Source organism: Apostichopus japonicus, chromosome 20 (assembly GCF_037975245.1).
Source record: "Apostichopus japonicus isolate 1M-3 chromosome 20, ASM3797524v1, whole genome shotgun sequence".
In the NCBI taxonomy this organism is placed as follows: domain Eukaryota; kingdom Metazoa; phylum Echinodermata; class Holothuroidea; order Aspidochirotida; family Stichopodidae; genus Apostichopus; species Apostichopus japonicus.
The window spans coordinates 26,008,696-26,031,727 of record NC_092580.1 but is presented as its reverse complement, the minus strand read 5'-3'; the positions used below and the strand labels follow the sequence as shown (position 1 = coordinate 26,031,727).

The following is a 23,032-nucleotide window of genomic DNA, read 5'->3' as shown; positions in this document are numbered from 1 at the left end:
TTGACCACAGGATGAATTCACACAGTTTGTTGGAAGAGTCAGTCTGGTATTTGAAGGAATTTACCCACATGTTGGTCCTGTGCTGTACCCAGGCTAATTGCTTCATTGACTCACACACTACAGTTCAGTTTTTGAGGTTTCTAGGACAGGAATAGAAATTGTCCTTTACTGTACCTACCAGGGATAGCTGATGACTTGGAAATTCACATACTGGTGACCGGCATTTCCAACTTCAACAAGCATATTCAAGGGCGGCGGAACCGGGGGGGCACAGGGGGCACGTGCCCCCCCACTTTTCCTCAGGGTTAAAAATGTGCCCTTTCTCTACATAAAAATTGAGGTGTCTCAAATTAGCAAGAGGCCAGGGAACCAGAATGAACACTTGGGAAGGGCAGTTTCCGGCCATCTGAGGGGTTTGTAAAAGCAAAAATTTTCTCGTACGCTCCGCGCCATCCGATGGTGGCGCTCCGCTCAGATAGTCTTGCATACAACTAGATATTGCAGTGCTACTATGCATATTTTCCATGAAAGGGGGGGGCGGGCGTTGATGGAGGGATGTGTATACGCTAAAAAGATAATACAGACAGAGTTATAAAAGGGTACTAAATATAAGGCAATATCAGTCGAATCGAATTCCTGCAAAGTGCCCTTTGATGTCGGTGCCCCCCCAGATTAAAAGTGCTTCCGCTGCCCTTGAGCATATTACTACCACCCTCAAAGTAATTTTCCTTAATTGAAACATTTGACTGTCTAATTTATTAATTCTTGAATGTCTGGTAGTGATTTGGAGATAAAGAACCACCAGAATTGTTCTTTTCAACACTTGTAGGCTGTAGCAAGGTTTAGCTAAGAGTCAATACTGATGACCGTTAAGTGCATGAGTCTACCCCTAATGCCACAAAGAAAAGAAAGAGAAAAAAGCTAATATGAAACCTACCCCCCCCTCCCCCCCAAAGAAAAAAAGGAAAAGAAAAAAGAGGTCAATCATTCTCTCCAAGACAGTTAATAATTTACCACCAAAATATGCTCGAAAGTGAAATTATGGTCAGCCCCTTTTAAACTTTTAGTAACGTTGATTGACTAGTTCTGCTGAATTTTCAGCTTGGAGAGTCACAAGGTTGTTGATGTAAATTTATGCAGATTAATAATATATATGTTATTTCTTATTTAAAAAGAATGTAAATTGCTTGTATAGAGTTAGTATATTGTATTCCATGAAATAATATGTAGCGAGTGGAATAGCAAGTTTCCTGGCATGACAACGCAATGAAACGAAACATCTATTGGGTAGATATATGTTTGACAATGACAAATAACATCACAATCTTCTTATTTGCCATATCAGAGATTTCTGTTTACCGAGGTAAACAGTAAAGACAAATTTGCAGTGATTATATGGGCAGCTGTTTTAGGATACACTTAGTAGTATTAAGCTATGTGTAAGACCTATTAGTAAGAGTAGGCCTATATATAGCTGTAAGTGATACAGTGTACACAGGATGTTGAACAACTGTAAAATCTGTTATAAAATGCCAAACGTATCAAAGGTCAACAGTACTTGCCCTAAATTTTAGCACATGCTAACAATTTTAAGTTTTTAAAGTTACTCTCCTCAAGGCTCTGATCCTTCATGTTATTCAGCGGCCATTGTGGATTATTAAAATAGGCAACTTGATTCATGCTCAGAGGCAGATGCAGGAGTTTTAAGAGATGGAGGAGGGGCTGTGGCTAGGACGTTGTTCATGCAGATTCTGATGTAGGGGGGATCTGGAAATAAGCGCAACTTTAGACATGAAATGGTGCATATAGTTAGGCTATAAATACGGTCTATAATCAGGCTAGATGGAAGTACTATAACAACTACTTTTACAGCCACCCCTCCCTCCCCCTCCCTTCTGGAACTTCACCTAATGCTTTATGAGTAATAACTTTGATCATAATCTCCAGTTTTTGTGTAGTAATATGAATCCTTTTTATGAAGGTATGCATTGATATATTTGCTCCCATATAGCTTTTGATTGATTGAAATTTATCAAAATTATGGTTTTGCATAATCCTCTCTGATAAGACTGATTTGCAGTGCCACTCCGGCCCTCTGGCTCTGTTACATTCAATATCTATGTTATCTCTGTTATAACACATGCTATTATAGTTAATGCTACATTGTTACATCTTAATTCTGTGATTCTTATTGTACTGGTAATATTGCTTGTTACCTATCTCCTATATCAGTATACAATGCTTGTATGAATTGAATCCAGGATATTGGCAATTAACCAGAGTTTAGATAAATGTTTGTTTTGTTGTTTATTACCAATGAAGTTGTTTTCACTAACTAAAGCTACGGTGTTTATACAGGGAGTCATCATCAGTTAATAAATTAATTCAATGTAACAGTTTGTTTCATAGCCAAGTCCACATCAGCTGTAGTCTGCTGTTGGTATATTGACCAAGAGGCAGGATGAAAAGGCTAAAAAATCTGCCATAATTATTCAGTATGGCTATGAACCAACTGGATAATTAAATAAAATTTGCCCACCGAAATATGCTAGATAGGCAAAATAATGGACATTCATATGGGAGGCTAAAATTTACGGACAATGGTGATGAAATGTGTTCATATTAATCATGTCAAGTTTCGAATAGTATATTTTGGTGAATGAACAAAGGAATTTTTGACTGGGAAATTATTAACACAATTTGAAAAATAATAACAAAATAATTCCGGCTAGAACAGGATTTGACCCAATGACCTATTGGGTTTCGAGCCCTGCGCTCTTCCAACCAGGCCTTCAAGCTGGTAGGTGGTATAGTCCCTTCATCCAAGCATTTCTTTGCTGAGGTGCCAGTCAGAAGTCATTGTACCTCGCATACTGTGAATCTAAAGATCACATCCCAAGTTAATTGATACACTGTAACCAGGATGCATTAGGAAGGTGATTTCAATGAAAGGTATAAGTGGGCGCTCCATGTGACAAGATAATGGACAAGGAATTCGTACAAAAATATATTGACTGATTTGGAAAAGCCTTTAATGTTTTCAAACAGAGTATACACCTAACAACCAGAATGGTCCATAACCTACACCCCTGGTACTGTATTCAAAGTTAGGCTCACAAGACTATGCAAAGTCACCAAAAACATATAGAGGGCCGTCAAAACTGATATTTATTTGCAAAATTGCCAAAACTATTGAACATTTATTACTTAAAAAGTTACAAAATATCACACCATTTTGTAGTTTAACACCAAAAGAATTTTCAAAGGGAGAGTGTGTGCGGGTTATTGGTGGGGGTGGGAGTGGGTTGGTAGGGATACTTCCTCCCTGTAGATTGGCTTCTCCCCACAATTTTCAAAGGGAGAGGGGGTGGGGGTTGTTGGTGGGGTGGGGTGGGGTGGTAGGGATACTTTCTCCCTGTAGATTGGCTTCTCCCCTCAATATTCCTCACTGGTGGGTTGACAAGATGATGCACTGAGGTGAAAAATTGGATCCCCAAGAAAAAAATGTTAGCAAACAAGGGGGACTGAGAGTATATAGATTCTGTATCAAATAGATTCTAGTAGATATTTTGGTAGAATCTAGGTCCATTGTTATAATTTGACCTGTAGCTAATACTCTGTTTATGCAAGATGTATAGAAACTTTAGACACTGCTGAATATTAAATTACATTGCAAGGTAACAGATGTATTCCTAATAGGAAGTATCTGTTGCCGGAAACATTATTGCATGAGGTAAATGTTTGTGAAATATCAGGTCACGTTGAGAAAATATTTTGTTATACAGATCCATAATTTTGATGGAAATGGTAGTCACTAGTATAACAATTTGTAGACATGATCTTTCAAACAGGATTATGTCAACAAGTTGACAGACTATGTTGAACAGGAAATAACATGCCAAGGAGTGACGATAATGTCACATGTAATATATCTAATAAATTCATGAGAACAGTTGAGCAGCGGAAGTAATAAAAAATATATATATATAAATTAAATTAAAAAAAAAGGTCACATATTTCTTTCCAAGCTTTAAACTCCTTTTGATCAAAATGATATGTACATCATCAAAGATTTGACTTGATCTCTTATGTGGTCCTGTGGTATGTTAGAATTTTTTTTTTTTTAAAGTTATTATGATTTTTCATCTAAGTCTAAATGACACAATGATAAATGACGGTTTCATCTATTGTAAACAAACAGAACTCATTGTTTTGGAGAGTATGTCACTCACCATCAGGTTCAATTGAAGGGAAAGTTTATTATCAAGATTTTTGGATGTGTAATGTCAACAAAAGTTGCTCAAACATCTTGAGCAAAGTCTTTGTCCTCTTCAAAGCAAATATCCACACTTTTATCTAGCCTAAACCTCACTACCACATGGATGATTTTCTATAGCCTAGCCAGCTCTGCATATAAGAACTAGGGCTGCATGAAGATACTATAGCTGTAAGTTTGGAGACAGTCCACCATGCCTTGCCCCTCTCTTACCTTTCCCACTACCTCCCATCCCCAGTGCCCACATTTCTTTACCCCCTCTCCCCCACCCTCTCCCCTTTCCCACCCCACCTGCACACTTCAATCTCAACCCTTCTATGATGGTGTAAATAGCAAACATTAGATTGAATGTTAAATTTCGTCATCATTGCTCGCAGTACGTTGGAGGTTTGTTTTCTCCACTCTAAAAAATTTCCCTCTAGGATTTCATCTCCTTTTAATGCCCAGTGCGGAGAAAAATGTCACAATTGCAATGTGGGACCAGTAATTTTATAACAGAGAGCATTGACTATAATTATCTTCCCCTTACCCTCACCTATTAAATCTCTTAGCTAGTAGCTATTTATAAGCCCATCAACATAATAATATACTTTTCCAACTTATAAGCTCCAGTAGATCACTTACCCTTTCAACCCAAAGTAACACTCTACAACAGAAACCCTACATCTCTCTGTGCACCTGGTTACATCTCTATGTTCCGGCGTCTCTATGTTTCGACAATTTTTTTTGGACCAACATTTTTTCGGACCCAATTTGTTCAGACCATAATTTTATTGGACCAAATTTTTTTTGGACCACAAAGATTTGGGTCCATAAAAAATGAGTCCCTACAAAAAATTGGGGTCACAAACTAGTTTTCTTGGTACAAAGACATTTTTGGATACAAAAAAAAAAAATTCTTAAAATTCATAGAGACGCCGGAACATAGAGACATCGGAACATAGGGATGTCACACCGTGCACCTAATATCAAATCTCCATCAATAGAGTAACCTTTGGTGTGATGTCATTGCTAATGATGTCATTGCTAATGATGTCATAGTGTGGTCATTTCTTAGTAGGAGCAGGGAGTTGTTTCCTGGTAGTAGAAAGTTAAATATGTGAACAGAGTAACTTCCTGTCCTATCCTCATTAATCCATTGTCAAAGACTACGTAAGATGCAACTTACACCATTGTATTGAGTGTGATTCAGCCTGCAGGAGCCATGCTAAGCACAGCTCAATATAGCTTGCTCTCCCCCCCCCCCCACCCATCCCACCCTCTGACACTATGTATTCAGCAGTAGTTATCTTGCCACATGAAGCTCTAATATACCGTTTAATTCAACTACTTGTTTGTATAATCCTTCATTCTTGTTCACATACTGCTGTGACAATATTATTAAAAAGATTAGAAACTGTAAGATGGTTTTTGTGTTGTCTGTTCTATTTTGTTGTGTAATATTCAATGATGAACACATTCCATTCCTAAGCTGACAAATCTACAAAATTCCAATTTCAATGGTGCATATTGTTACTCCCGGAGGGTCTTCTAGCTCTAACCATGCAGTTACCCTTGTTGGACTCTACTTGGCTCACTTCTAGTCAAAAGAATAGTCTACCTACCAGTACTATCTATTGTATGAAACACAATTGATCACAGCCATTGTATATTGAGTGACATTGGGATTTGAGATTTCCTCTAGAGGATGGATGCCCAGTCTTGTTTGTTGCTTTTTAAAGGGATATACATGTCCTTATATTACTCTTTCCACAGTCTTCAGGCATGTAACAGGGTCGGAAATATCCCCTAAGGGATCTTCAGACTCATCAAGCAACTAATTTTGCAGATTGCTGAATGGGATATATAGCCTATGTGCATATTCTAAGCAAACTGTACACAGTTGAAAACAGTGGCGAAGCTATAGGGGTATTGGTCAAGGGGGGCGAGAATGGTCTGTAGGGGCGCTTTCGACACTATCTAAGCGGAGCACCACCACAGGTTGGCGCGGAGCGTACAGAAACTTTTTGAGTAAAGATACTTCCTAGATTGCCAGAAATGACCCTTTCCTGGCCTTGCTAATTTGCAGATAAACAAGGAATATATAGGTGTCATCGCCAACGAAATGTGGCAAATGTCAATAGGTAGATGAGAGCACAATAAAAAAGTAACTAATCGCGAATAAGTAAAAAGTGGTAAAAAGCTGAAAAGGGCGCCATCAGTCCATTTGACTCCGTCAGGGGGGGCATCCGCCCCCCCTGACTCTGTGGACTCTCCGCCACTGGTTGAAATTATAGGCATGAGGAAAAGTGACAATGAAATCAATGCTGGAAGGGTGATTGTCCATGATGTCATCGGTGTACATAGTTAGGACCTTAATTGTGTTCGGTCAACCTGCTAGCTTTGTTATGTATAGTGTCTACTTAAGTTAAGCATTCTTGATAGTGATGCCTCATGTTGAATTCCTGTACGGCCTTAGGGCTTACAAACTTGTTATAATGGAATGTTAATTGGACTATATTTTGCATGGGCAGGGACCATTTGTAACTATAGAGAAGGAACTCTTTCACTCTTAATTGTCACTGAAGTTCCGGTTTATTTTAGTGAGATTGACAAGGACAGGCATCTTCCTGGTCCTTTTGCTCTTCATTCCCTAACCCCCCCCCCTTCTAATCGTCTGTAATTTGAAATTATATTGATTACTATATTATTATATGTTCAATTATATATCACTTGTTCTTCTTTGGCAATTATACTTTAAAAAAAAATCAAGTTAATGCAAGCCCATTAATGGATGCTTCTATGATTGTTTAAAATGGAACCGAAGAACAGGTTTATAGGGAAATGTAATGAGTTGAATTTTGCACATTGCCAATATGGCAGCAGCATATTAATCCTGCACCTAGTATGTGTTGTTGAGGTGTATTGCTTTAAAGGTTAGGGCATGAAAGGGTGGTCAAATTTTCTAAAGGTAGATCCTGCTTGTACTGGTTGTCAAGCAACATTAATCTGTTGAGACCCAGAGGCTCTAAAGCAGCTTTCAACAACTGATTGTTGTTGCTCAAGTGTCATAATGGTTGGCATGATGTGTGGGAGCTTGGTCACCCCCTTGTCACTAAGTAGCTGTTGAAGGAAAAGAAGGTGTAGAATTTCTTTAATGACAAGTCTCAATACTGTAATAAGACATAAAAGTGCAGCTTGGAAGGGTATTGTAGGTAGTGTCTTTTCATTTATAGTCATGTTATATGGATCTCATACTGCATGATGTTGATTGAACTGTATTAAAACAAAAGGTAATGTAGGTGTGGAACGAAATATGAACCAAATAGGCAAAATAGTCCATAAGTCATACAGTACTGGCATGACATACTTTCTCGATACGTATGTGCAAGCTGCTTGTACATTTCAGACCATGCAAGAATTTATGTTGGCTAGAAAGTTGATGATACATAGTGTGTTACGTACTGTATGATTGCTAGGTGCATCAATACCCATCGGTCCCAATATGAATATTGGTTCAGAAGCCAATTAAGATACTGTTATGGGAGAACTTTTGGTGCTTCAAAGTTATAGAAACATTGCTACATGTTGTACGGATCTGGAAACTGAAGTCTGTTGATCCGCATCATTCCAACCCTAGCTGCCTTGACTCCCTTTTCCTTACCCATAATGCCTCACACCCAAGACAAATGGAACAAGAAACACACACAAGGGAGAAATGTTTGGAGCTTGATTCAATGAAGGATTGTCATATGCTGAAGCTCCTGCTACACAAAGTTGGGCTGCATTGCATTCTGGGAATTCATACCGTTGAGGTATTTGGCCAGAGTATAGTACTCAATGTTTTTAATAGTCAGAACATACTTATCTACTTCTCATATACCCTGTCCAAAATAAGAGCTGTCCATGTGAAATTTGATAACATTCATATGTTATATTACTTCTAAATATAGACACAAAATGAAAAGTCACCACCATAATTCCTGAAACACTTGTGGTAAGAGGATATACAAGTTAGAACTCACATCAGGAGTGGCAAAAGAAAGAAAACTATGTGAAATATGCTGGTGTAATAGCTGGATCATTTTATTTTTCTATGACAGAAACTACATATCTCAAAGGTTTACTTTTGGAAGGTATCCCTGCTGGGCGCATTTTCCATAATCTGTTATTCTTTGAAATCTGATATTTGGTGATATCTGCAGTCAAGCACTCAAGTGACATTTGATCCACATGACAAAAGTTGAAGATTTTCAGACTATGATGATTGGATTGCCCAACTGCATTGAAACTATTATGAGAAAGAGTTAAAATGTACTGATGGGGTTACCAATGGCTCTTTGCACAGGCAGCAGCTGCTACAGTCCATCATAAAATGTATTGAAATTCCCCAAAAAGAGGCAAATTATGTAACACTAGAAATGAGGATTTAATTTCTTGTCCTCAACCCTTTCCCATCTCCTTCCCTCTCCTATCCCAACCCCAGATTCCCCTGTCTTCATTCCCTTCCATATGCCCTCCTTCCCATGTATAAATCCTCCCCATCCGCTATCCCTTCGCTACCGTGTCCCATCCTTAATACTCCCTTTCATACCCTCCCTTCCCTCCATTATCCACAGAAAATATCCCCTCAGAGCATAATATAATAAAGATCCTATTGAATACTGCATATCTCAAGTTTTGTATGTCTGATCAGGGAGTTGTTATGGTCTGATAGAGAGGAGGAGACAGTGTGTGAGAGGAGAAGGGTGTGGAGGAGGGACAATGTGTGATGAGGGACAATGTGAGGAGAAGGGTGAGGAGGGGGGAGTGTGTTAGAGGAGGTGGGAGTGTGTGAGGAAAGGGTGTAGAGAAGGGAGTGTGTGCAGAGGAGGGTGAGGAGGAGGGAGTGTGTGAGGAGAAAGATGAGGAGGAGGGAGTGTGTGAGGAGAAGGATGAGGAGGAGGGAGTGTGAGGAGAAGGGTGAGAAGGAGGGAGTGCGTGAGGAGAAGGAGAAGGATGCGGAGGAGGGAGTGTGTGAGGAGAACTAAGGGAGAGAAGAACGAGAAAGTGTTACATCATGTGACCAATTTAGCAATTTTACTATTGAAAGTTGAGACATTTAAGAGAAGTTCATCAGACTGTTTGTCTCACTGATTATTTAGTTTTTGTGATGAATAATATGTTGAACTGTGTTATTCAATGGTGGATTGTGATATTCTTTGGAATCAGTTTGGTTCTGACCTTTCAAGGATTATGTTCCACATTTGATCAGATGTTGCCTTGTTGGGGGGCTATTTTGTTACCTGCACTTGTGTTGAAGAGGTAATTACATCAAGCTGACAAATACATGGAGGAGAGTGTATTGGCATATAGCTTGAATGGTTTAGATTAAAGCATTGTGTTGTTCTGAGATTAGGTAATGGTACCTCTCCTGGGAAAAACAGGATCCAGAAGCTTTAGAATTTCTTTGCTTTAGAAATATCTTATTGTAGGCCAATAGTACTAAACACACCTTTGAGAAGACTATATGTTGTCAAATTTACTATCTGTTGCCTGGCAGCTAGAGCATTGTAGGCCTACTATAAGTCTTTACATACATCATCTTCTTGAGATAATGTATGGAAGGTGATCCTTCATTTTGCTGGATTCTCTAGTAGAATTTGCAAACACTCTCATTCTGCAAGAATTTTCCTTGTCCACATATTATAACTGCTAAATGGCCTTCCATGCAATTAAGTTTCTTGTTTCTGCATTATGGTTCATGCAGCTTACAAGGTTTAAATTATTTTGGACTTAATTTGGACAAGTAATTATCCACTGCACAACTGAATATTATTATCTAGACATACATAGGCAATTGTACTGCAGCCTTGCAAGAGGTCTTGTACCAGCCATAAAAATTCAATGATATCAGTTTTTATGACACTATCAGCTAGGGTAATTCATAATGAGCAATGACCCATGTACCTGTAGTTGCTAGGCTATAACTTCTGTATCAGTAAATTTATGAGTTAATGGTGCACCATAGAGGCGGGCAATACATGCACACATATACCACAAAAGCATATGTACTCTTTGAAAAGAAACAACTTGGTTTCAAATGAATACACATGCATGCTATGCTTACATGTGTGGACATTTAACATTAAGAAATATAGGTGTCATAGACACAGGCAGTTAATTAATACTGTCTGGAATGTAAGACCTATGTTATACTCCCTACCTTTTGAATTAAATTCATAAATATTTACCTCAATCTTATAATTCATTTGTAATCTACTGAACCTTTAATACTTATGTATTTGAATATTGGAACTAGCATTTTTAAGGATTATAATAGTCGTCAAAAACTTTGCTTCACTTGTGTTGCACACAAGAATATATCAACTGTGGTTTGAATACATGGAGTAATTATGTGTGCATAAATTAGCAATGTGTTCATATTCTGTGCCTACAGTAGATGGCATCAACAGATGGAGCAAGGGTGTAATATCATACAGTAGTACTGAGGTACCATTCTAATGAATGATCAATGGAGATATACATATATCTGCAATTACAATAGCCTACATATCCTAGTCAATACATTCACCAGTGTGTATATTGCAGCTATGAATGGTTAGATCTTTTCCTCCCCTTCTTCTTTCTTGTATGAAGAGCAATATATATACAGTTTTATCAAATTAAACATAACTTTTGTGTGGATTATTTTCCCACGAATTTTTTTTCTCTCTGTTCCCTTATTAAAAAGAAGCCCCCCCCCCCATCGCTTAATTGTGATAGACAAGTTTTTATAGTGTGACCTGTTACCTTTGGCAAAAAAATGGAATTTTAAGCTCTCTAGATGCAAAATGGTGCAATGTTTGAGCTCAAATCATGCAATAGAATATTGATAATTATTTTGTGGAATAATTCTATTCACATCAGAAAAATGTAATCCTATATAGACTCAATTATTGATGCAAGGAAAATGCGAACCTAAAGAGATACCTTTCTCAATATATATAATTTACAAGCAACTAGGTTCAACTTCAACTCAAAAGTTTGAACTGTAAGAAGGATAATTTGGGGAATCAGAGATAAAAAGATCAAGGGAATTGCGGACCTATAGAGTTCCCCTTCGTTTGGACTGTAGAAGTCTGTTGACAAGCAAACTGGGAACCCATGCAAAGAGTTAACGGTACTCTCACATCATTGATTTTGGCATATTTGGTATCACGGTTCTCTTAGAGTCTCACTAAAAGTAAAGCTAAAATCCCATTAGTGCGATAATTTAGAGTTTGTATAAGTTGGGCATATACTGTATCGTGAGTCGTGACGATAGATAAATTGTTACAGACGAAAGTCCAATCTTCTCGGCTTCTTCGCCAAGTCAGTTAGAATGACATCTGCGCTGACAGGAACATCTCTGTGGATATTCAACAACGCTAGCCCATTTAGACTAGCGTATCTCTCCAAGTCACTGGTGTTTTCTGCATATATTTTTTGGGGGCACTTGGGCCATGGGGGGTGTTTGAACACCCAAAACACCCCCCTTGGCTATGCGCCTGGTATTTACCTAAACCCCCCCACCTCCTCACCCCTCCCTGAGCCCACTGCTTCGACAACTTGTGTATTTTTTATTTGCATTCCATAGTGTCCTAATAATGCCTGCGATGGCTTGTCCTGTAATGGAATTCTAGCCTCAGGCTTGATTCAATTTCAAGTTTGAACTTGGCATTAATTAATTACACTGAAAATTAGGATTTTCACATTGCAGTAAGATCCTGGCCCCTGTCAGTTTCACAAGTTAAAGAATCAAGCAGTAGAGATCTTAAATTGGGATTAGCCAAGTTTGATAATCTTTCTCTCTCTCTGTCTGGACATGCAGCTGTGAGGTGGTCAGATCTCAGAATCTGAGGCTGTAATTGGCAATTTCCACATTTTATGCATTTAGCAAGCTATAAGCACACCCATATCTTGCAGGCCTGGATTTATGTATATATCATTGGTGTGACCAGAGAGAGGAAAGGGGGGGGAGGGGAAGATTGGAATGTAACTAGGGAAGGGGAGTGGTGCGGTTGGTTGGTTGGTTGGATGGGGTAAGTGAAAGATTTGCATGTTTTTGGTCTGGCGTACCATTGTGAGGAAACATAATGTTGGCATTAATTAATGTTAAAAAAGAAAACAGCATCTGGAAGCTAATTACAGATTATTTGCTGCTCCTAGTTTGATCTGTGGGTTAAACTTACTATGTTAATCTAAATAGAAAATATTGTGTTGCACAACTTCAATGTACCATTTATTTTATAACTGTTGAACTGTATTCCTAATTTTTCATGATTCTGTTAAAATGTAGTCCAAAATTTTGGAATCAACCCATAGGGGCCCTGGACATTGGGTTGGGGGGTGGGGTAGATTGGTAGTACAATAAATTACCTGAACTCCCTTTTAGTACACTGACCTCTGTAGGTGATATCAAATATAACACAAGGGTATACAGCTTGCTGTAGTTAATGTGAAAGGTTATGAACTAAAGTAAGAAAGAAGTAAGAGATGAAAGTAATCAAATTTGTACATTACAAATATACAAGTAGTCAAACTTTATGAGGACATGAATTATTTGTAAGGTTTATCCCACCAGAGAGTGGTCTTCAGTGATATTGTTCAGAGAAGTCAAAATGTCACTAACTGTACTTTATATCCAGAGGGTTTTATCTTATTATATTGTTTCATAAAAGAAGTCAAAATGTCAAATGACAAACATGGCTTCAGGGGAAATACTTTCAAGGATTGCAATGGAATTTAAATTAACAGGTGCCACTCCTCTTCCAAACTCTGGTAATTTACAACATTTGTTATTAGAACAGATTGTGTGAGCCCCTATGATCCTTCACTTTAATATACAAGGAAGCTAGCTATAGGGGCAATCAAATATTTTTAGTGGGCCAAAGGCAGATTTTTACATTAAAATCAATGTCCAGTTTTTAAAGAGGACTTGGTCAAGTCAAATCCTGATAAAATTCTGCTGTTAAAATGTCATAAATATTTTAGTTCAGTAGCTTGATTTCATATAGCGATGAAAAGGTTAAACTCAACACTTTCCTTTCCTCTGATGACTAATTGAGGACAATAACAATGAAAGACCAAGTTTGACATACAATATATGACCTTTAACCTATTGCACAATAATTGCACAATAATTGCATACTAATTTAATGTTAGTTTCTGGGTAAGTAGTCTCAATAGTGATAAAACTAAATAAATAGAAAGAGATATCATTAGCTCACTGTGAAGACTTTCCTTAATTATTTGTAATATTTTCCCTCTCCAACGAGTTCTATGTGCCAATATGCCTTTTCTTGATCTTTGCTCTCCACCTCCCCCCCCCCCCACCCACCACAAACCTTCATAGCAGTACATATTTTAGACATGTTGCTAGTTTGGTATTTGTCCCTTTTGCAAGCACTTCTGGCAATACATTCAAAGCAAATGTAATTCTGAATGAGTATGCCCTGTCTGGTTTTGTGGTTTTACAAATCATAAAACCAATTTACTCATAAAAATTATGACCAGCTAGTCTATGATACAGTTGCACTTATATACCAGTTTATTGCCTGATAAAATGATATGATACATATATCCTTTTTTTTTGGGGGGGGGGGTGGGCAGAGGGGTGGCACAATAATAAAAAGCATACCCATACAGTAAAGTAATTATAAACCAAGCTTGATAGAATATTTTATGTATCAGCTCCATCAAATGGTTTCCGTTCTCTGTATAATTATTGACACTTGCCAGAGTGATCAATTTTGACAGCTGTAAGTTGCCAATTTGTCAAAATATCTTGAAACAAGAGTGTAAAAGAATAGTTCAAAGGTCACACTTGGTTGAACTGATTGCCATGCAAAACAAAAAGAAGCTACAAAATATGAAACATAAAGAAAGAAATACTTTTGATAAAACCTTGTAGGCCTATATGGCATCATGATGAAATGAAACTGGTTCCTTATCCTCTTACATATAATTTATTGACACTTGTCAGATTGAACATATGTTGATGGTTGTTTCAAAGAAGAAACCTGGAAAAATTGATCATGTGAAAACTGTTGGCAAGTTTATGAGGGTTAAAAAAAAATCACACATGGTGGAAACAATTCCCTTTAGAAATGTCTAATTTATGTGAAACCTTTACACTGTCATTACCAGACAAAAACAAAGGTGGTTTGTCAACAAATATACTACAGTTTTCTCTTAGATGGATCGAATCATATTTTGCAAAGAATCATATTTAGAGGTAGGGAAATTTGATTATAAACAATTTTCCAACCGGTAAATATTGAAATGGCATCATAAATGTGTTTGCATTTAGAAGAAGGTATGATTGATGCCCTGTGTAACCATGATTCAATAGATACCAGAAGGCACTAATTTTTTATTTATCTCTACTAGAGTTGATTCTGTTATGATGATCCAATTAACAGGTTGAATTAATTGAGTCGTAAAGATTTTCCTGACAATTTTGGAGGCAACTGAACACCATGACAACTACCTGCCATTTTTAAAACCTGTGGCTTTGAAGTAATGGTGTCATACCCCAGCTCTCACTCGTGACCCAGGGCCCCAGCTCTCACTCTTGTCCCAGAGCCCAAGCTCTCACTCTTGACCCCGGGCCCCAGCTCTCCCTCTTGACCCTGGGCCCCAGCTCTCACTCATGACCCTTGGCCCCAGCTCTCTTGACCCCTGGCCCCAGATCTCACTCTTGTCCCCGATCCCAAGCTCTCACTATTGACCCTGGGCCCCAAATCTCACTCTTGTCCCCTAGCCCAAGCTCTCACTCTTGACCCTGGGCCCCAGCTCTCCCTCTTTACCCTGGGCCCCAGATCTTACTCTAAAACCCAGGCCCCAGCTCTCCCTCTTGACCCTTGGCCAAGATATCACTCTTGTCCCCGAGCTCAAGCTCTCACTCTTGAGCCCGGGCCCCAGCCCTCCCTCTTGACCCCAGAGCTCTCCCTCTTGGCCCAGGGTCCCAACTCTCACTCCTGACCTGAGGCCCAGCTCTCCCTTTTGACCCAGGGCCCCTGAAGGCTCAGCTACACTGAGCTGTTTATAATCAACATCTGTGCACGGTATACTAGTGTTCAGTCTGTCTTATCATGGAGCTATCCCCATGTACGTCTTATGTAGCATAGTTTGGTTGAATACAAGTTATTATCCTGGCATGTATACTTCATTAGATCTGTCATCTCCATTCTAATTATCTCATTTACATCATTAAGGCTATTCTCTTTATATTTGCCAGTATTATTCAGGGAGATAACACCTCTCTGGTATAAATGCACCTCCATTTATCTTAGGATTCCTCAAGTACCACATACTAACCTCTTTGCTTGATAGAGATTTGCTTGAATTGGTTCTTTGGTTGATGTCACATAACGTATAAACATATGTACATGTATATGGTTCTAATTTATCCTCTAATGCCAATCGTGCCTCGTAAATTCTTGCCAAAGGTTTCATGTGCTTCTAATATCCTGTTCCTTTTGCAAAAACATGCCTTGAACAGCTGTGTTTCGTGTCACATTTCATGAATGTTTATTGAATTATGGTAGAGGGCTTCCAGCTTCTTCAAGTTTGAAGAACAGAGATGAGAGAACCCACTTGACTTTGTTTATGATTACAAATGTTTATTTCTAGGGATTATTCAATATTAAATATTTAAAAAAATCGCCTTAGGCCACAAACCTGCTCTCAGTGTCCGTGAAACGAAGGTTTTACAAACAAAGGGAATCACATAATAGAAAATTATGCAGTCTCTTCGTTAATGTACATCATCAAGGTGCATAATTAGGTAATGTTTATTCATAAATAAAACTAGAATTAAAAAAAGACTCTTAAAATGGTCAATCTTTGATGGATTTCTTATGAGAGTTGCAGCTATTGTCATGATTTCTAATGCCTAACATATTGATAAGGACAATGTTGTTCATAGGTGTCAGTAGACCTTTAAACCTCAAATTATCTTAATGTTAATAAAAGGAACAAAACAAAGTAAGAAATGACTGAGATCACCAAATATCTTGCATTCCCAACATTGCTGCTAAGGTTGCCAGGAAGTGAAACATGTATGGCCTTGATGCGTATACCTTCAGCCTAGTTTCTGTATTCAGTTAGGTTTACCTTCAGCCTAGTTTCTGTATTCAGTTGGGTTTATGAATTTTGTAAAGTCTACATATAATCACAGTAGGGTTCGACCGATGGTAAGAGTTATAGTAAGCTTACAGGGAGTGTATTGGATCTGAAAAAAAAGTGGAAAGTTGGATCTTTGGCAATGTATCACAATTAAAACATTTCTGTTTCTCCTTTTGTTTAACCTATAAAATATAGGTCCCATGCAATATTGCTAAAGATTTAAAAGTGCAGTTATATATCATAAAGTCTGTTCAAAGTATCTCTTTCGAGATCCGGCTTTAGGAATCACAAATAATTTCGAGTTGGTTAGCATCATGTTTTATCTCTAGAGTAAGGCAAAATATGTCACCAAAAACAGAACTAGTATTGTTCGATACAGGTGACAAATGCCTACAGTGGAATTACGACCTTCCTTACCGGTTTTGAACCTCTGGACATACAATCAGCGTCCATAGCCTAGTTGGTTAGGGTGTCCGCGTACAGAGCGGGAGGCCCAGGTTCGAATCCCGGTGGAGGCTGGAAGTTTTTTCACTGTTCTTGATTTTCCAACTCATTACGATTTTCATATATATATATATATATATATATATATATATATTTATAAAATCAAGAACAGTATAAAAACTTCCAGCCTCCACCAGGATTAGAACCCCGGCCTCCCGCTAGATATATATATATATATATATATATATATATATATTGAGGCTGTTCATATCGTTTTACTCCCATATGTCCTTCTTGCCCTATACACTGAGTTTGAGGGAAATTCCCAGAGTACTGCAGAAGGCAATAACAACTGAAACCTTTATCAAGTTAATTTATTAAGTATAATCTTTGTTGTTTCTGTTCGTGTGGGAGAGTTCCTTGTTAACACATTGTCTTCAGTTGTGGCTGCACTTAGCCCATTTATAGTGTTCTACCTGATTACACAATATAGAAACAAATCACTCCGCATGCGATGCAATTTAATAGTGAACATGGGTGGATCAGGCGGGTGTGATAGAATGTGGTAGAACCACAACATTGTATATGTGTGTGTGCATGTTGTGGAGGGGGGCGGGGCGGGAGGGTAGGGACTTGGGCATACGTGTATGTCTCTATCTATGATAAGTTTTGAAATGTATAAACCATGCTAATTGATTCCACTATTATTTCCAAACATTTTCTCATAGGCCTTATATGGATACATTGGGAGTTACTGACCACTGCTGGGAGGTGACACAGTTAATTACCAGCTATTGTACACTGTCCCTTGCTTGTGTGATGGTAGCCTGCCCAGTCTCCAGCTGAGAGGTTGTCTCAGCAGAATCTTTGACCTAACCACATTCATATCTGTCCTTGATTGATTCAGGTGTGTGTATACTTCTGGTTTCTTCCGGTTCACTTCCTTACTCCTTGACTTTGTGGTTGGATAAATTTAGTTTAGACAAATTTGACTTATTGCATAATCTTTGTATTTAAATTAATGTTATGCTGCTTTAATAGCCAGGTTTATTTTGAGACAACTTGATTTTAATGTCACAACAATTGTAAAACTATTTCTGTACTGTAAATGTCTATGCTGGCCAACATTTTTTGCTTTCAATGACTCTATAATGGGGCATTAATTCGGCTTTTGAAGGATTTTCTATGCTGGGTACAGGATTGAATAGTGATTTCCTTGAGATCTGCTGTGCAATATATATTTTCATTCCAGTATTAGGGATACAACCTGCTTGCCAACTTCTTACATGTTCTAGAGAGATTTTAGGCAATTTATGATTGAATGAATATTTGATCTTCTTTTTGCTGGTAAATAGCTCTGTGAAAATAGTTGAAAAGTTGAAATAAAGCACTAGAGAATCAAGTTTCGAAAATTAAAATTTTTGCTATTTCATGGCAGTATTTCCAGGAATAAGTTAAAATTTAACATCAAATTTTTATATTGGAAACTGAACATGGAATTTAAAAGGGTCACATTTTTTAGTGTGTATATTCTAAATTTGAAGATGAAACAGTTGAATATTGAAACAAACATTCAAAACTTTTGCAAAGACAGACACAATTTTCAGAAGCTAACGGTCGAAAGTCTGAAATATAAGTCAAACATTTTAAGTATAAAATAGTCAAAATTTTAAGATAAGCAATTCAAGTTTTGGTTTAGGCTGTATTTATTCAGTGTTTAATGGAGAAGTTTAAATATTGATATAAAATGTCAAAATCTCCAGAAAATAGAAAAATGGTCGACATAAAATAGTCACAGTTACAAAAAGTGTTTAATATTTGGAGATAAATTAAATGAAATTATAAGATGAAAAAATCAATATCTAAGGAAAAAGTGGAAAGTTTGGTATAAAGGGCTGAATTTCAACATGTTCTTCAAAAGTTTTTGCTGTTTGTACAATTTCAAGGAACAAATACAAAATGTTGAAATGTCCAATGTCCCATCTGGGCCACCGTAGCATGTACTAACTTTTCAGTCTAGCCCCCTCCCAGCCCCCCGTACTAACTTTTCAGTCTAGCCCCCTCCCACCCCCTCCGTAACCTTTTTTATGAGCTTCCTAATGATCATCAGCATTGCCTCAATATGCTAAAACTTGGTAAAAGTTTCCCAAATTTACTTCCCTTGCTCGATCTTCAGCCTTTCCAACACATGTTCCCCAAATCTGGAAATAGTAGGGGTAACTGTCAATATCTTATTGAGGTAAAATGTTTGCGAGGGCAGATGGCAATAGAATATTTGTACCTGAATGACCATAATATCGGACATATTTAGCAAATTTGGATGCAACACTGATGAATCCATAAACTTCTGGAAGGCAAAGACATTCAGTCATCCACAGAATGAAAACAAAAATTCATCTTCGGCATGTTTATTTCTATGACCTTTGACCGCATTTTTGTTTCTACGACCTTTGACTCACATTTTGGGTCTGTGACATATAGCAGCTAAAGCCAGGGTGGGCTAGACATTCTTGCAAGGGGATCAAAAGATGAAACAAACAAATAGAGATGAAAACGATTGGGAACATGAGCTCATTGACTGCTTCAGGCTAGGAAAGGATTTCTATACTTTCTAAAATGAAGTTGATGTAACCAGGGAGTTGCTAAGGAACCGTCTCCTCATTCAGTAATTGTAAGAAAAGTTGAAATGAGCAATAATTCTGTTGTCTGTATCATGGTGGCCTGCCTGCATGAAGATGACACTGACAAAATTAGTGTATAGAAAAGGCTGAGTTTCTTTCTGTTGTCCCAGTGCAAATTTCTACTAGTTAATTTGCTTGTAGGCTATCTGTAGTATGCCTGAAGCATATATGGCGCAGCTATACGTATAGCCTGTTTATTGGCTATACAGATTAAGGCCTGGTTGGTCACGTGATATACAGCCTGGGTCATAAAAACAGGTGCAGTAATATCATGTACTTATATGGCATTATATGACAGCAAATGAGAACAAAGGAAGCTGTGATATGAGCAGGAAATTCAATTAGAATCAACTTCATTTGAACATAATGATACTCATGGTGGTTTGAACATGTTGGGTATAATCCCACAGGCCAGCATGCACGTACCAATAACTGCACCATATCATATATAGCTAGGATATAAGGGAGCATGATTCCCTTGAGTTATAATATGTCCCTAAGGACGTATAGTCCTGCATTAAAAGGAGAGAAAGCAAAAGAACTAAGAGATAAATATATCAATGAAACTCCATGATTGAAATTGTCAATAATATCAGAGATTGTTTTTATTTAGAGAGTGAAATAGGGGAATGTTCATAATACTCAGTATATAGACACATTTACATGCAAGCTATATGAACATGTGTATGCACTGTCAACACTGTTTAAATTCTTGAAATCTTGAAAATATGAACAGAAATACAAAGAGAAAGTAAAAGCTAATGGCAGATATCAGACACTACTTTGAAGGCAAGATATCTGCCAAAGGGAGCAAGTTTCTCTTTAACAGTTGTTTGAGGGAGCTGTTCTTCACAAAGATATCTGTCATATAAGCCAAAGATGATGGTTAGGTTTGTGTCAATTAAGTTAGCCTATATTTGAGTCTGTTCTCATATACTATTCTTCAATGTGCCAGTCTAACCATGGAGTGACATTAACCATGCAGACAAGCTGCAGCCAGTTAACAATATACAGAAAGCGTGCATGGAATAATTAACTTGAATGTTTGGGTGGGAAACTGAATTGTGGGGGTTTGGGAAGGGTGACAGAATGGAATGGTGGGGTGTGGGTACATGCCTCAGGGAATAGGGGAGGGGGGTGGTGGAGGAAGGGAAACCCACAGTCATCACACTGACCCTGGAGAAATTTGATGACTATTAATATAGGTGCAATTTACCACTGAACCATCTTCATGCAATTAAATGCACCAAGCATGAATTGATGAAGTGATTAAACTAATTTGGTTTTAATTGTGCCTGTTTCATACCGTTACTTTACAATTTTGAAGATGCAACCATTTTGTAGTGGACTGTATATTTACTAGGCTCACTCTTCACTATAGGCCTACTAAAAGCATGGTATGTGTATCACTAGTTAATATGTTTTAGCAACCAAAACTTTTAAGTAAAAATGTACAAAAAGTGCTTGTCACTGAATTTTCCCCTTAATTACAATTAAATTGTGACTTAAGTATCTAGCATAATCCAACATAATCTAACAAATAAAATAACTTTTTTTTTTTTGGCGTCTAAATTTGTCATCATATCTTACCTGACTGGGCATGCACAGGCTGGACACTGAGAAATGATAATAATTTTTGGCTATCTATTGTCTCCTCCTCAGCTGTAAAAACAGCTGTAGAAACATATCCCTTCATTCTCAAAGTCGAGCAGGAATTTATTATTAAAGTCCTTCATGGCAAGCATTAATACAGAGGTTAAAGTTCGAAAGGCCAAACTTGTCTAACCACAAATAGTCCATTCATCATTTTATGCCTATCCTAACTTTTGAATTGTAATTCCAGCTTTCCTTTGTTTGTTTGTTTTGTTGTTTCTTGGTCAGAGAATAATAAACTTCAATTCTTACACTTTTCCTGTTAATTTCATTTGATATGAGATGATATGTACATAGTTTTTAGAGGTTTAATGATGGATTGCTGTCCCTGCATGCATATTTGTGTATCTGCATGGATGGTAAACTAGTGACTGTGTAGTAAGGCAGAACTCTGAAACCTGTACAGCTCAGTACACACTCATTGGTCACTGATATCATGACACATCTTTGCAATGATGCTTTACAAATCGATCATCAGTAGTGTCCTGCCATAAATGTAATGTTATTTTCAAGTTTTCCTCATGTTCTTTCTCAATTGTTTTCAGATCTATATATGTTCAACCTCAGACTCTGGTGCTACAGGTCTGAATATCACCTCCTGTTACAGTTTCTAAGTTCCCAAGTTTATCTTCTTTATTCTGATACAGCTTTTTCAAGGCTGTTGCATCAGTTTGAAATATAGACCTGCTATATGATCACATCAAGTAAAGTACTGAGTACAACAAAATCATTTTCTTCAAATAGTGAGTTTCAACTTTAAAATAGTGGTTATCGTTCCAATGTAGTTCCATGGTCACTCACTCACCTGGGTGTGACCTCACCTGGGTGTGAATTCACCTGGGTGTGAACTCACCTGGGTGTGAGCTCTCCTGGGTGTGAACTCACCTGGGTGTGAACTCACCTGGGTGTGAACTCACCTGGGTGTGAACTCACTTAGGTCTGAAACCTGTAGAGAAAACCTTTTTCCTAACACATATGGCAAAATGGAAGTAGGGAAAGGGAATTGGGAAGGGCTGTGGGCAGTGGCGTAGGAAGGTACTTTTGAGTGGGGGTGCTGAAGACTGATGGCCGGCCTGGGGGAGGGGGTGTCCCCTCCCCTTTGGATTTTTTTTGCATTTCCAGGTGGCCTCAGATGCAATTTGGTGCAATATAGCACACTTCAAACACCCACTCCATTTTGTAAATAATTTTGCATTTTCACCTGGACTTAGATGCAATTTGGTGCTCCAAATGAGATTTTTTTTCTCATTTGGAAATGAAAAAGGGGTTTTCTGACTTGCGGAGCGGGGGGGGGGGGGGGCGGAATGATACTTCCGCCCCCCCATATTTTTCACTGGGGGGCTGGTGCCCCCCAGCCCCCCGGTTCCTACGCCCTTGGCTGTGGGGGAACAAAAGGAAACAACAAATCAATTTGTTCTCTTAATGTTCCTTTCTCATAGCCTTCTCAATTCAACACTATTATGCACATGCTGTATGTATCTAAAAAAGATGCATTTTCTTCAATTAACCTAAAAATATATGTTCAGGTGCGTATCCAGGGGGGGGGCGTTGGGGGCGCGCGCCCCCCGGGTAAGGAAAAGAGGAGAGAAAAAAAAGAGAAGAAAAAAGGGAAAAGGAGGGGGAAAAAGAAAAGGAGGAGAGGAAGGAAGGGAAAAGAAAAAGAAAAAAGAGAGAAAAAGGAAAAAAGGAGGGAGTAGAAGATAGCCAAGACCTCGGGAAGAGAAAGAGGAACAGTCATAGTTAAAGCGCAATATACACAGTGTAGCCAGTGACAGATCAAGGATTACGGAGGGGGTGTGCGCCTCACCCTACCCCTTACACCGACAACTCCATTTTTGACGTTTCC

At 38.2% G+C, this 23,032-nt stretch overlaps 1 long non-coding RNA gene across 1 annotated transcript in view; it reads left to right on the top strand.

Annotated features, from left to right (window-relative positions):
- Positions 1-22,474, top strand: part of LOC139961273 (uncharacterized) — a 39,780-nt gene extending 17,306 nt beyond the window's left edge. The window contains exon 4 of the long non-coding RNA XR_011790798.1: positions 17,581-22,474. This is a non-coding gene — a long non-coding RNA (uncharacterized lncRNA). The remainder of the gene's footprint in view (positions 1-17,580) is intronic.
- The last annotated feature ends 558 nt before the right edge of the window (positions 22,475-23,032 follow it).